The sequence below is a fragment of the Nicotiana tabacum genome, chromosome 21 (genome assembly GCF_000715075.1).
Source record: "Nicotiana tabacum cultivar K326 chromosome 21, ASM71507v2, whole genome shotgun sequence".
NCBI lineage: Eukaryota > Viridiplantae > Streptophyta > Magnoliopsida > Solanales > Solanaceae > Nicotiana > Nicotiana tabacum.
The window spans coordinates 53,949,078-53,965,254 of NC_134100.1; the positions used below are offsets into that span (position 1 = coordinate 53,949,078).

Sequence of the window (16,177 nt, forward strand, 5' to 3'; positions counted from 1 at the left end):
TTTTGAAGAGCGAAGAGTTGCCTCCGTTTAACTAACTTACAAACAGCCCTAAGGCAACCCTTCATACTCACCATTAGTGGAGTCGACGAAGCATCCTTTTTCTTCTAAAAAATGAGATATGGCTAAACACGGCAATTGAAACCAACTGGTGTGGCACCTCTCCGTTCCCTAATCGTTATATAGAATAGCACTCACACAACTAAACACAGAGTAAATGCGATGTGTTGAGTGGTTATCAATGATTCAAAGTCAAGAACTAATCAGTAAAGCCACCGTATTGAAATGACATTCCTTTAATTTACAAAAACTAATAGTAGTTACCTTTGGTAAACATGCTCACTTGAGATTATCATGGTTTAAATCTCACAGTTTGTTGCAAGATTGCATCACCAAAAACCTAAGAATTCCAGTATTTCCTTTTCTATGTGGAATTAAACAAACAAACAACGAAGAAACCAATTGAATCTTGAAACAGAGAGGGACTTGAAGATTGACCAACTACATATAGCCAATGGAGTGGTTTTGCATTCAAAATGATTTTCTCTAGGGGAAACTATGTCAATGGGAGGAATCAAGAAGGAAGTGGCGACATAAATCAGTTCTACTTTCTTTATTCTATCTACTTTTAATTAATTTTCTTCCCTATGTTGTTTATGAAATTCAGATTTTACAAATTTTAAAGTGAATGCTAATTATGTGATGATCTTAAATTAGTTTATTTGCATGCCGGAATAACATGCGTTTAAAAAGTTATTTTTTTTAAAAACAATTTCTATCAAATAAAATTGGGTTGTTGGTATATATACAATTTGATAGTATGCATGAAATAGTGTTAACGAAGAATAATAGTTCAATTTACTATTTAATATAGAAATGTCTAACGGAAAACTAATTAACCCAATACAATCATACAATGATCATTGATAATATAATAAGTCAAGATGATGTCATAGTAATTGTGGATAAAAGTGAAATAACTTTGAACAATTTGTTTATAATTAAACGGTTGAAAGAAACATATATGCACAAGGAATATCTTTTACAAGAAAGTATTAGATGAGGACACTTAATTACATATTGTATCTCATAAATGACTCGACAATTAAGTAAACAAATTACATGTATCTAATTAAATTTTTGTTGCTCATTTTCGTAGGTTCAACCGATATCAAATTATCTTGACCTCGACAATCAAGTCACCACACGATGATCCATGTTGATCATTCACCAAAACTTGTACTTATTATTTCATGAATAATTATTTATACAAAATTTTATTTTAATAATATGATATTAATTTTCAAAATTGTGTAGTACATCTTCATAGGTGAAAACGATATCCATCATGTCGATCTCAACAAACAAGTAATTATATGATAATTCACATTGATCAGTTACAAAAACTTGTATCTCAAAACTTTATGTTTTTTACATCAATATAATTTTACAAATCATGTATTATAAATCGACTGGCAGGAGGTTCAAAAATTGTTTTAGGTGACACACGTTGTAGTTTTTATTTCATTCTGTGAATATTTTTATTAAAGCCACTTAACTGATTTGAGTCCAATTTTAAGGTTGTCAAGTACTCTAAACATAAATCTAACGCAAATTGAGAAATTAGACACAAAAAGAAAGAAAGCTAAAAAGCTAATTACATGGGTAGGAGTGAAGGATTCGATTTAACTGCCGGGAAGGCTCGTTAGGATTGAAATAATCAGATGTCATGCAGAAACTAGTAAAGCAAACCTTGAACGACGATAAATCAGACAACAAAAGAGAAATATATTGTAACGACCCAGCCAGTCGTTTTGAGTATTTCAATCTCATTCCCCTATTTACTACTTAAGTTATGCTTTACAGCTGTTTTATGATATATCGGGTTAGTTGTTTCGGGTCCGGAGTGGTTCCAAGGTGAATTGAGGCACTTATTCTCTTATTTATAACCTCAAGTTGGAAAAGTCAATCGGATGTTGACTTATGTGTAAACGGTCTCGGGTTTGAATTCTGATGGTACCATTAGCTTCGTTAGGTGATTTTAGACTTAAAAGTGCGTCCGGAATGTGATTTGGAGGTCCGTAGTGGAATTAAGCTTGAATTAGCGAAAGTTGGAAATTTGGCGATTTCGGTCGGCAGTGGAAAATCTGATATCGGGGTGGGAATGGATTATCGAAAGTTGAAGTAGGTTCGTGGTATCGTTTGTGACGTGTGTGTAAAATTTGAGGTCATTCGGACGTGGTTTGATAGGTTACGACATCGTTTGTGGAATTCGAAAGTTTAGAAGTTCTTAGGCTTGAATCCGAGGGTAATTTGGTATTTCATGTTGTTTTGAGTGATTCGAAGACCCGACTAAGTGCGTATGATGTTATGGGATGTGTTGGTATATTTGGTTGAGGTACCGAGGGCCTCGGGGTGTTTCGGGTGGTTAACGGATCAAGTTTGAAGTTTAGAAAATTTGCTGAAATTGGCCTGTTGCTGGTGTAATCGCACCTGCGAGGGTATTGCCGCAGGTGCGACACCGCAGGTGCGGTGGGCTAGGCGCAGATGCGGAAGTGAGTGGGATTGGGGAGACCGCAGGTGCGAATAGGTGTGCGCATCTGCGAGCCCACAAAACGGGTAGTTGCCCGTAGAAGCGAAAAAGAGGAGGTCTGGTAGTGGCCGCAGGTGCGAGGTCTTTTCCGTACCAGCGAAGTCGCAGAAGCGGATAGGGAGCGCAGGTGCGGAGATGGTCACTTAAGTGATTTTTCCGCAGATGCGGAGATTGTGCGCAAAAGCGGCTCCGCAGGAGCGCATTTTGAGCCGCAGGTGCGAAAAGCTTGTGCAGAACCTATAAATAAAGGACTTCGAGATTTTTTCTCATTTCCACCATTTTTTAACTCGGACTTTGGAGCCTTTGAGGTGATTTTTGAAGGGGATTCAAGGCTATTCACTGAGGTAAGTCCATTGAGCCTAATTATCATTAGCTATGGTATTTTTCCGTTGATTTCTCATCTAATTAGTGGGGTTTTAAAGTGAAAATTGGGGGTTAGGGCTTGGGATTTTGGAGAGTGTAATTTGAGGATTCGAGGGACCAAATAATGTCGGATTTTGATAAATTTTATATGGTTAGACTCGTAAGTGAATGAGCTTTCGGGTTTTGTGACTTTGTCGGATTTCGAGACGTGGGCCCGAGGGGCCGGGTTTGAGTCGATTTCGGGTTTTGGCTCTAATTTGATAATTATTTTGTGGAATTAGTTCCTTTAGCCTATATTGATCGTATTGTATTGCTTGTGGCTAGATTCGGGACATTTGGAGGCCAATTTGAGAGGCAAGGGCATCGCGGAGTAGGATTTTGCTTGGTTTGAGGTAAGTAACGCTTTCAAACTTGGTTCTGAGGGTTCGAAATCCCGAATTATGTGCTATACGATCGATATTGAGGTGACGCACATGCCAAGTGACGGGCGTGCGAGCGTGCACCGTGAGAATTATGGCCTGGTTGATTCCATGGCACTGTATAGTGACTCTATTTTATTGATATCATGTTTAGGCTTTATGCCGGTACTGTTGGGACCCCTAGTGGTCGTTTCTTGCTCTCATCTCACTGATTTCATTGATATTATGTACTCAGTCATGTTCATGCATATCATATCATATCTCCATCTTAGTTGTTATTTAATTATATATCATATCATTGTTTCGGGCTAGTTTTCATGATATTGTGAGCCCGTAAGTAAGACTGGAGAGATTGATGACTGAGTGAGGCTGAGAGCCTAATTATGAATGACAGTTATGGGATCGGACTGCACGCCGCAGCAGTTATACTGATAATTATGATAGCGCTTGGGCTGTAGGAGCCCCTCCGGAGTCTGTAACACACCCCCAGTGAGCGCGGTTGATACTATTGAGGGATGGATCTTCTCTGGACATGGATCTTGTCCGAAGTACTTGATACCCGGAGATGGATCTTCTTTACGGGACTGGATTGGCCTTCCTCGGTACTGGGTGACTTATAGTGAGTGATGTATATGTTCCGGGATAGATATTTCCTGGGTCGTATGGGCCATATCAGTACCAAGCGGTTGAGCATTTGAAAGTGTGAGCACATGAGGCTGACAGCATGGTGCATCACCTACAGCATGTGCATGTGCAGAGTTATATTCTTTACACTGTTCAGATCTGTTTCACTCTACTGTTTTGTGTTGCCTATTTAATTTTAAAGCATGCCTACGTTTATGTTCAGTTATTTCTATTTTATCTGTACCAGTTGAGTTCGTCACTACCTTTCAGTCCAAAGTTTAGACTTGTTACTTACTGAGTTGGATGTACTCACGTTACTCCCTGCACATCGTGTGCAGATCCAGGCATTTTTGGTCACGGCGGCGGTTGCTGATTGCGGTTTCAGTATTTGGAGACTACCAAGGTAGCTGCACGGCGTTCGCAGGCCTTTACTCTCCTTTCTATCACTAGTTGTGTTTTTCAGTTTATTTCTCTAGACACTGTAGTGGACTGTATTCTGATTTAGACGCTCATGTACTCTGTGACACCCCGGTTTTTGGGATGGATTGTATCGTATTTTGGATTTTTCTGTTTTCAAAAAGGCTTTCCTAAATTATTAAATTGCTTCAGTCTTTATATTCAAAGATTTTTCTGTGTTGAGATGTTGAGTTGTGGCTTTCCTAGTTCCACGATAGGCGTCATCACAGCAGTTAGATTTTGGGTCATGACAAGTTGGTATCAGAGCCTAGGTTACATAGGTCTCACGAGTCATGAGCGGGTTTAGTAGAGTCTTGCGGATTGGTATAGAGACGTCTGTACTTATCTTCGAGAGGCTACAGAACCCTTAGGAAACTCCACATTCTTGAATTTCTGTCGTACAAATCGGTTGATTCTAGTAACTAAATATCTTTTTTGTTTTATTCTCTCACAGATGGTGAGGACTCATACTATCGGGCAGGATGGACAGCCACCAGTACCACCTGCCAGGGCCGCGAGAGGCCGAGGCCGCGGTAGGGGCAGAGGTGCAGCCCGCACAACAGCTGGGGCAGTACCTGCAGATCCACCAGTTGCCCCAGATCAGGACCAGATTCCAGTTGTTAATGCACCAGCTCAGGCACCACCTGTGCCTATTGTGATTCCAGGCCTTCAGGAGGCCTTAGCTCAGATTCTGACCGCGTGTACCAGTCTTGCTCAGGCAGTCTCTGTTCCGGACGCATCAGCCACTTCTCAAGCCGGGGGAGGTGCTCAGACTCCCGCTGCCCCGCACACCAGTGCAGGTGGTACAGAGGGAGATGATGCACATGGTTTCTTGGACAGGGGTCAGAGGATACTCCGTACTGCAGGTATTCTGGAGACCAGTGGGGTCTCATTCACTACTTTTCAGTTCTATGGGGTTGCATTCAGTTGGTGGGAGGCTTACGAGAGGCGTAGGCCGGTCGGCGCAGCGCCCCTTACCTGGCAGCAATTCTCCGTTATCTTTCTGGAGAAGTTCATGCCTCAGTCCCACAGAGAGGAGCTACGCAGACAGTTTGAGCAGCTTCGTCAGGGTGATATGTCTGTGATGCAGTATGAGATGCGATTCTCAGAGTTGGCCCGTCATGCTATCTGGTTGGTTCCCACAGACAGGGAGAGGATCAGGAGGTTTATAGATGGCCTCACTTATCAGATGCGATTGCTTATGACCAGAGAGAGAGAGAGTGTCTGGTTCTACTTTTGATGAGGTTGTCGACATTGCTCGTCAGATTGAAATGGTTTGCAGTCAGGAGAGGGTTGAGAGGGAGGCCAAGAGGCCTCGTGGATAGGGTGGATTCAGTGGTGTTCCTTCTGGGGGTCAGTTACAGCACGATAGAGGTCTTCCTTTCAGGCATGCTAAGAAGGCTCGCCCAGTGCACATAGGTGCATCATCCGGTCATGGGCCCCATGGTTATCAGCAGGGCCAGACATCATTCGGTGCGCTACCAGCTCAGAGTTTATCTCATGCACCATCATCTCAGGGTTCATCTGTGTCAGGACCTTCTAGTAGTTATTCCGATTCTTGGGGTTCCCTACAGTCCCCACCGCCATTTGCAGAGAGTGGTTGCTTTGAGTGCGGAGATTTGGGTCATATCAAGAGGCATTGTCCCCGCCTTTCGGGAAGTTCATCTCAGCAGAGGAGTCAGCCTTCGACTTCAGCACCAGTTACTTCACCACCCGCCCAGCCAGCTCAGGGTGGAGCTCAGTCAGCTAGGGGTCGCCCTAGGGAGGAAGGCCAATCTGGTGATGGTCAGGCCCGTTTCTATGCATTCCCTGCCAGACCAGATGCCATTGCTTCGGATGCTGTGATTACATGTATTGTCTTAGTTTGCCATAGAGATGCCTCTGTATTACTTGACCCTGGTTCCACTTATTCATATGTGTCCTCGTATTTTGCTCACTATCTGGATATGCCCCGTGAGTCTCTAGTTCCACCTGTTTATGTGTCTACGTCGGTGGGCGGTACTGTCATTGCGGACCGTATATATCGGTCATGTGTGGTGACTATTGGGAGTCTGGAGACTAGAGTAGATCTCTTATTGCTTAGTATGGTCAATTTAGATGTTATCTTGGGTATGGTGAGTTATCAGATGTTTTGTTATATGGCATTAAGCCAAGTGGGGGAGTCTGCTATCTATGATTTGATTGCACAATTTTGTACGATATTAGTTTTGGGCCGAGGCATACTTGTTGATGGGTTATGACTTGCAGAGGTTGATATCGGGGATGACTTGAGTAAGAAAATTTCTTGAATGCGGGTTATATTGCACTTTATGAAAAATCATGAAATGATTAAATTGTTATTTTGAAGAATGTAGGGCGCACGGAGTGTGAATTTGATCGGTGGTGTTGTGCAGGATTAAGATTACAGTTCATTCTTGGGGGCAAGTTCATGAATTCTGGACAGAATGGTCGGTGTTAGATATTTAGGTGAATGTTATAGTTTCTCAATAATCCCTGAGAGGGGTGCGCGGTTGAAGGGGCATTGTGTTTTTATTTACGGGTGTTCATTGGTATGGTGGTACTCTCCTGGTTGATCGACTGCTGATATTCAATTTTTGCTATGTGACACGGAAGAACTTTAGGAGTATTCCTCGTGGGATGGTCGTGTACGAGAGATGTGTTAGACATTCTGGCGGTGGAGTTGGGATCAGATAGGGGATTCGTGTGTTATATGGATTTGGAGACTGGGAGTTCTCAAGAGCAGGTTGTTTCCATGGTTGTGGACTGTGAAGTCATGCCCGAAGCTAGCTAGATGATAGTATATATTATGAATCAGTCATTGTGGACTTTCGGAGGGTTATTAACCCATGTGTGGGTACTCGGAGTTGATTTGGGGGTCCATTGGTAGGCCCAATTAGGATGTGTATTCTATACCGAGTTGGATTGGTTGGCTCCATACTGCTATTGTTGAGGGAGTTTCCATTCGGTTGTTATTGAGCTTATTCGTGTTTTGATATGTTCGGGGAGTTACTCTTCTATGCTATGAGGGGTTGTGATTCGTTGATTGTATGCACCCATGGTGCAGTTCTATTGGGGGCCTTATAGCGAAAATTGAGCGAGATGGGTATTTGAGTGATGCATGAGTGGTTGCGCATTAGTTATGTCCTTTCGAAATTTTGTGGCATTTTGTCATTTGCTTCTCCAGGGTTATGGTAATGCACTTTGAGTGATTGATATCGGGTTGCGCATGGTTATTGATTTTGAGCATGGTGGCTGAGGTGTTTCATATGGATCAGTGTTTGGATGGGGTCGCGCATTACGGCAGAGTTATGTTGAAATATGATTCTTGTGTTGGATTCAGGTGTTATGGTTTTACGGTATGTGATGGGTTTTTAGCATTGCGTTGGGGTGGTACCCGTCGAGCTTACGAGATAATTCTCTTGTTGAGTCGGTGTCGTGATTGAGTACATTTGGAATGTTGCCTATTGGTGCACGGATTGCACTGGTTGTGGCTTTAGATGGTATTGGTGTGGCATGTCAGTGGAGTAGCTGGTATTTGATAAGATGAAGTCGTCGGATCTAGGATGGGTGCTATCATATTTGATTGTGGCTTAATTGGAAGGATAATATCGAAAGTCGGCTTGGAAATTTGCCATGGTTCTTGTCGAAGGAGAGAGAGCTCCATGACTGGTGGGTTTGATGAATGGTTACGAGTCTCCGCATGTTCCTTTCATCATTGGTAGTGTACGAAGGTTTTAGAATGGAGTCTTGTTTGATATGAGGTTTATTACCGGCATGGGGTTGTTTTGAGCAGCTACTATGATTAGGAATCATTGCCTCGAGCATTTGAGCTATGTAGTATTCGGGTTTTGAGTGTTTGAGTTATGGTTACGGCTTTTGGTACAGCTTGTTCAGGCATATACACAATGTGTAGGTTACGGGATTCAGATCTTATATGAAATTCCGGAGGTTGGAATTGGATTCTAAGGCTTGTGGACTAGGTTGAATTTAGAAATTTCAGTTATGTGGGGTTATCAGATCTATATGGGATAGGGTGACGTGGTATCACCCCCGGGTATGTGCGTGGTAAGATGGAATAGTGATAAGACGGCTTGGAAACAAATTTTGGCACGTTCGAGGACGAACGTATGTTTAAGTGGGGGAGGATGTAATGACCCGACCGGTCGTTTTGAGTATTTCAACCCCGTTCCCCCATTTATTGCTTAATTTATGCTTTACAACTATTTTATGATATACCGGGTTAGTTGGTTCGGGTCCGGAGTAGTTCCAAGGTGAATTGAGGCACTTATTCTCTTATTTAGAACCTTAAGTCGGAAAAGTCAACCGGATATTGACTTATGTGTAAACAGTCTCGGGTTTGAATTCTGATTGTACCATTAGCTTCGTTAGGTGATTTTGGACTTAGGAGTGCGTCCGGAATGTGATTTGGAGGTCCGTAATGGAATTAGGCTTGAATTGGAGAAAGTTGGAAATTTGATGATTTCAGTCGGTAGTGGAAAATCTGCTATCGGGGTCAGAATGGATTTCTGAAAGTTGGAGTAGGTTCGTGGTGTCGTTTGTGACGTGTGTGTAAAATTAGAGGTCATTCAGACATGGTTTGGTAGGTTTCGGCATCGTTTGTGGAATTCGGAAGTTTAGAAGTTCTTAGGCTTGAATCCGAGGGTAATTTGGTGTTTCAATGTTGTTTTGAGTGATTCGAAGGCCCGACTAAGTGCGTATGATGTTATGGAATGTGTTGGTTTGTTTGGTTGAGGTCCCGAGGGCCTCAGGGTGTTTCAGGTGGTTAACGGATCAAGTTTGAAGTTTAGAGAATTTGCTGAAATTTGCCTGTTACTGGTGTAATCGCACCTGCGAAGGTATTGCCGCAGGTGCGGTTGGCTAGGCACAGATACGGAAGTGAGTGGGATTGGGGAGACCGCAGGTGTGAAGAGGTGTAAGCGTCCGCGAGCCCGCAAAAGCGGGTAGTTGCCCGCAGAAGCGAAAAAGAGGATGACTGGCAGTGGCCGTAGGTGCGAGGTCTTTTCCGCACCTGCGAGGTCGCAGAAGCGAATAGGGAGCGCAGGTGCGGAGATGGTCACTTAAGTGATTTTTCCGCAAATGTGGAGATTGTGCGCAAAAGCGGCTCCGCAGGTGCGCATTTTGAGCCGCAGGTGCGAAAAGCCTGGGCAGAACCTATAAATAGAGGACTTCAAGATTTTTCCTCATTTCCACCATTTTTTAACTCGGACTTTGGAGATTTTGAGGTGATTTTCAAATGGGATTCAAGGCTATTCACTGAGGTAAGTCCATTGAGCCTAATTATCATTAGCTATGGTGTTTTCCCGTTGATTTCTCATCTAATTAGTGGGGTTTTGAAGTAAAAATTGGGGGTTAGGGCTTGGGATTTTGGAGAGTGTAATTTGAGGATTTGATGGACCAAATGATGTCGGATTTTGATGAATTTTATATAGTTTGACTCGTGAGTAAATGGGCTTTCGGGTTTTGTGACTTTTATCGAAGTTCGAGATGTGGGCTCAGGGGGCCGGGTTTGAGTCGATTTCGGGTTTTGGCTATAATTTGGTAATTTTCTTACGGAATTGGTTCCTTTATCCTATATTGATCGTATTGTATTGCTTGTGGCTAGATTTGGGACGTTTGGAGGCCGATTTGAGAGGAAAGGGCATCGCGGAGTAGGATTTTGCTTGATTTGAGGTAAGTAACGCTTTCAAACTTGGTTCTAAGGGTTCGAAACCCTGAACTATGTGCTATAGGATCGGTATTGAGGTGACGCACATGCCAAGTGACGGGCAGGCGAGCGTGAACCGTGAGAATTGTGGCCTGGTTGATTCCATGGCACTGTATAGTGACTCTATTTTGTTGATATCATGTTTAGGCTTTATGTCGGTACTGTTGGGACCCCTAGTGGTCGTTTCTTGTCGTCATCTCACTGATTTCATTGATATTATATACTTAGTCATGTTCATGCATATCATATCATATCTCCATCTCAGTTGTTATTTAATTATACATCATATCATTGTTTCGGGCTAGTTTTCATGATATTGTGAGCCCGTGAGTGAGACTGGAGAGATTGATGACTGAGTGAAGCTAAGATTCTGATTATGAGTGATAGTTATGGGATCGGGCTACACGCTGCAGCAATTATACTGATGATTATGATAGCACTTGGGCTGTCGGAGCCCTTCCGGAGTCTATAACACACCCCCAGTGAGCGCGGTTGATATTATTGAGGGATGGATCTTTCCTGTACATGAATCTTGTCCGAAGTACTTGATACCCGGAAATGGATCTTCCCCACGGGGCTGGATCGGCCTTCCTTGGTACTGGGTGACTTATAGTCAATGATGTATATATTCCAGGATGGATTTTTCCTGGGTTGTATGGGCCATATATTGTACCGAGTGGTTGAGCATTTGAAAGTGTGAGCACATGAGGCTGACAGCATGGTGCATCACCTACAACATGTGCATTTTCATGTAGAGATAGCAAAGTTATATTCTTTACACTGTTCGGATTTGTTTCACTTTACTGTTTTGAGTTGCCTATTTAATTTGAAAGCATGCCTACATTTTTGTTCAGTTATTTCTATTTTATCTGTACCGGTTGAGTTTGTCACTACCTTTCAGTCCAAAGTTTGGACTTGTTACTTACTGAGTTGGATGTACTCACGTTACTCCCTGCACCTCGTGTGCAGATCCAGGCATTTTTGGTCACGGCGGTGGTTGCTGATTGCGGTTTCAGAGTTTGGAGACTACCAAGGTAGCTGCACGGCGTTCGCAGGCCTTGACTCTCCTTTCTATCACTTGTTGTGTTTTTCAGTTTATTTCTCTAGACACTATAGTGGACTGTATTCTGATTTAGACGCTCATGTACTTTGTGACACCCCGGTTTTTGGGATGGATTGTATCGTATTTTAGTTACTTCTGTTTTCAAAAAGGCTTTCCTAAATTATTAAATTTCTTCTGTCTTTATGTTTAAAGATTTTTCTGTGTTGAGATATTGAGTTGTGGCTTGCCTAGTTCTACGATAGGCGCCATCACGACGGTTAGATTTTGGGTCGTGACATATACCAAAAGAGACACAAACAATTTTGATGGGAAACAGGTATAAACAGCGGAAGCAAATAGCCAGGATTACTTGCATGTAATATAGACAACACATAATCACAGATTTTAATCAAACATAAAATCCATACTTATCTCTTGAAGCGTGACCGCGATCGCGAAAAGAGCCTTCAAGTAAGAGCGAAAACCGTCCACTAAATTATCCTCCAGTTCCACAGTATTCTGTTGTGTGACCCGAATAATGTCCGGAATTAACGAAATTCGTGTAGGCAAATTTCTCCTAGGAAAACCATGTAGTAAAACCATGAGTCCGAAACCAAAATGTGGTTCTTTAGGATCAAAGAACCAAAATATGTGAAAAATAAATTTAATGATAATTTTATATATAACGCCCTTTTAAAGGGCGATATACCTTAACGGTCGTTTGCCCAGTTAAGTATAGCGCCTTTTTAAAAGGCGCTATATGTATAAAGTTTTTTTAAAAGACGCTATATATAAAGCCTTTTTGAAAGACGCTATATATATTATGTGGGCCAACCAATAATTCTTCTGGGCTTAACTGACATAACAATAATTCAACTGGGTATAGCCACCTTATTTAAAGCGCTATACCTAAAACAATTATACCCCCGGATTGGTTTTTGCCTTATTTAAAGAGGTTAAGGATTTTCTAAAAATTCATTCATAAATATTCTCAAGTTTTCTGAAATATTTCTTCGTTAAGTTGTTTTGCATTTTGTCATAATGTCTGAAGAGCGAAAAATAAGGGTTTCATTATATTGGGGGGCTGAGGTTGTGGTGGCGAATAACTCAGTAACCTATAGTTTATCTCTACAGTGTCATGTTAAGTTGCCACTTACAATGGAATACGATACATTGGTATCATTGTTATGTAAAAAAATGAGTGTGAGCAAACATTCGGTGAACCTTAAAGTAATCGGAAGATATCCGTATTCTGTCACTTCGCAAGGGATTTCTTGTTATGCTGAGTTTAACATCGAGGACGATGAAACTCTGAGAGATTTTTTGAGGACTCCGGATGAATACTAGGAATTTCTTGTGATAAAAATGTTGGAAATATACGTCAAGCTTGAAGACGCTCGCAATAATGAGGTTGCACAAAGAAGGGATATCCCTCAGTCATCGGGTGGTTATTTTGGAGTAATTTTAGCCGAACAGGTTCCGGCTGAAAGAGTTTGGCCTGATCTACACTTATATGCACGGGCGAATGAGGAGCGAGGAAATAATTTCTCTCCTAGTTTACATAATCCACAAGACGAGTGGTAAACTTCAATTTTTCTTTGTGTTACGATGTTTATTTTTGTTGTATTGAATTTGTATTAACACTCATATATTCCACAGGGAGTACCGGCCAAATATGAATTTTACAAGTTATGAACCAACGACCAGTTGGAATATGCCTAATTCTGGTGTGTTGGATCATGGTGGTCCATCTGGGAGTCATCACCAACAGGATAATGTCCATCATGGAATGTCAACACATTACAATTTGTAAGTGAAGTGATATAGCTATATGTAAAGTTTGGATCAATTTGGGTATAAGAGATACTTAAATGATTAATTTCAATAACTACAAGGATATTACGCTAAAGGGTACTACACTTTACTACGCTAAAAGGGCACTACATTACAAATAGGAGCACTGCATTGGATTACAAGATACCACTACAGGGAACTAAAGTAACAATTTATCTATTTTACTAGTCTTTAAGCAAATAAATAATCTAAACCGGATAAAAATAACAAATAAATTTAATCACAAAACAATCACGTAAATACATATACTATAGTAAAAAGTGACTAATTAATATTTTTTTAACAACTAATAATAATTTCTCTATTTTACTAATTTTTTTAGCACACTAATACTATAGTCCGGATAAAAAATAACAAATTAGTCAAATCACAAAACAATCACAAAATAATATAGAGCACATTAAAATAACTAATATGTATTTTTAATACGAGTTTTAACAAAAATTAAGTCGGAAGACCTCGATTTAAATTTTTTGGAAAATTGAAGATTTGGAGCCGAAACAAGCAACCTACTATGAGATAACACCTTAGCTAGGACGTGGGACCGAGAATCTACACTTTTTGTAGGATCGGTAGGCTCCACTCGAGCTTTTTTTGATTGAAATTGGTAGGGGGACCGCTGTTGGATTTTTAATTTGGGAGGGGGGGGGGTTCTGTTCTGTGGGGAAGGGAAAGGGACGACCTTTATATATGTATAGCGTCCTTTATTAAGACGCTATATTATAGCATCTTAATAAAGGGCGCTATACATTCCCGCTTTTTTGCGTTCAAATATAGCGCCTTTTAAAAGGGCGCTATACTTAACTAGGTAAACGACCGTTAAGGTATAGCGCCCTTTAAAAAGAGCGTTATATATAAGAATGTCACTAAATTATTTTTCCACACATTTTGGTTCTTTGAGTTTAAAACATTTTTCTAAACCTGTTAGGTCTTCCTTTTCTACCAAGAAATAGAATTCCATTTAATTCCTAATTATTCAGGTACGGTATGGACCGCAGTATTTAATTAACGAGGCTTCCTATTATGAACTTAATTCGAAATATTCAAATTAATACTACCATTATAAATTACGAATTATTCCACTAAAAATTCGTAACTGCACTCCTCAGTTCAATTTCTAAATTCTTCCATTAAACCTTATGTAACTCCCATGTTAAGATTCAGATACTAATCAAATAAATTAAATTACTGACAATTTAATTTATTGATTATTTCCTTTAGACTTTCGCTTAACTTACTTCATGTGACGGATACAAAATTCACCTGCAGGGTTTACACATGAAAACTTATAAGCTTTCATAAAGGTGTATCATCAATCTCTAGACCGAGACAGGATTCCATCAACTAACTATTACTTCACCAATGTATATCATTATTGTCCAATTTACCAGTCATATTGACCCACAAAAGAATCTCGCCTTTTAATAATTAAAATAATAAATAATATATATAGCTAATAATAATTATATCAAGATTAAGAGTATAAGTATATTTAATGGCTAGAGACTTATTTTATTAAGTCAGTATAAAATACTTGTCTCTACTTGGTCCGTTCAATACATACAAATTATACTAGCACAAGAAATCGGAATCATACCATTCCCCTAATCAAGATAAATTATATTTAATCTTGTGCTACAATCATTCTGATGGTTTGTCCAATTCCATCATTAGATTGTGAACTCAAACTTTATACTTATAAGAACCGATGATTTAATCTTCTGTGTATAAGCTAAACTCTATACACTAAATCATCTACTATATAAGTAAAGGACACAAACGAATATATGATCTATTTAAAACTTTATTATTTCATAATAAATACTATATCTAAACCAAACTCATGGTTAATAGTATATATCCCAACAATCTCCCACTTAGACTTTTAACCATGATAATTGTCAGAATATACTATATCTAAATGCATGGTTAATAGTATATGCCCTAACAATCTTCCACTTAGACTCATAACCATGCATCTATAACTTTCACACCCATCCTTTTGCACGACTATTAAAAGTATCCGCCAATAAGCTTTTGCTGAAAGGAACTTGCCAAGTTATTCTCAAATGCAATCTTTGTCTAATAGTGCTTTGTCGTAACTAACTGTTTGGTGTTAAGCTCTTCAGAGATCTTTTTATGCAAACTCTCCCAAGAGTACATACCAAACTATGATTTTCCTTACTATTATCCCACTATGACGAAGTACTACTAATATATCTTCATTACCTTACGGTATTGAAATATTAATGACTTTTTTTATAGTGTTCTCTGCTCAACATCACTCCCACTACTTGGACGTAGTAAATTTTTTTTTATCTATTAACATTTCTCTCACTACTTAAATGAAATGGAACGTCAATTCTGACATATAGAGTTGTATGTTCTTGAGCGTTTGAATTTTCAGATGATTCATTTGTTATTTCTTTGCTTAGTTCCTGTAAAACTAGTTTACTTCTACGAACATAGTTTATTAAATAATCTTATTATAGAGAACTGGTATTTGTGTTAACAATTACCTTCTTTTTTTTAGGAAAATAAAATAAACCTCCTTTCATTCCCTTGGATATCCAATAAACGCGCAAACATTCATCCTTGATTTTATCTTATCTATTTTCCCCTTCGGTATATATATTGGACAATTCTATATCCGAACTTGCCATATACCGTACTTACGTTAAGTTCACAGTTCTATGGGGTCCAAGATATTGACTTAGAAAGAATTAAAATCAGAATGTAATTGTAGTTTCTGATGCATATCCCATAACAAAAAAAAATCAGAATAACTCATCATTAATCTAAACATCTCCATAAGAGCCTATTTCTTTTCGCTGCTACACCACTCTATTACGGAGTACCTGGTATAGACAATTGAGATATAATCCCTTATTTTGATAAGTAACTAATGAAGTCTGTAGAAAAGTGCTAGCCACCTACGGCCAGATCGTAGTGATTTAATATATTTCTGTAGTGCTTCTCCATATCAAGCCTTAAAATCTTTGAATTATTCAAAGCATTCAGATATACGGCGCATCAAACAAATATATTCATATTTTGAGTAATCATTTATGAACGTCATAAAATTACTCAAAATCACCTCTTGC

The 16,177-nt window shown here is 39.9% G+C and overlaps 1 pseudogene; it reads right to left on the reverse strand.

Moving 5' to 3' along the window:
• The window catches only part of LOC107782032 (2-alkenal reductase (NADP(+)-dependent)-like), a 29,462-nt pseudogene that overhangs the window by 2,753 nt on the left and 10,532 nt on the right, over positions 1–16,177 (reverse strand).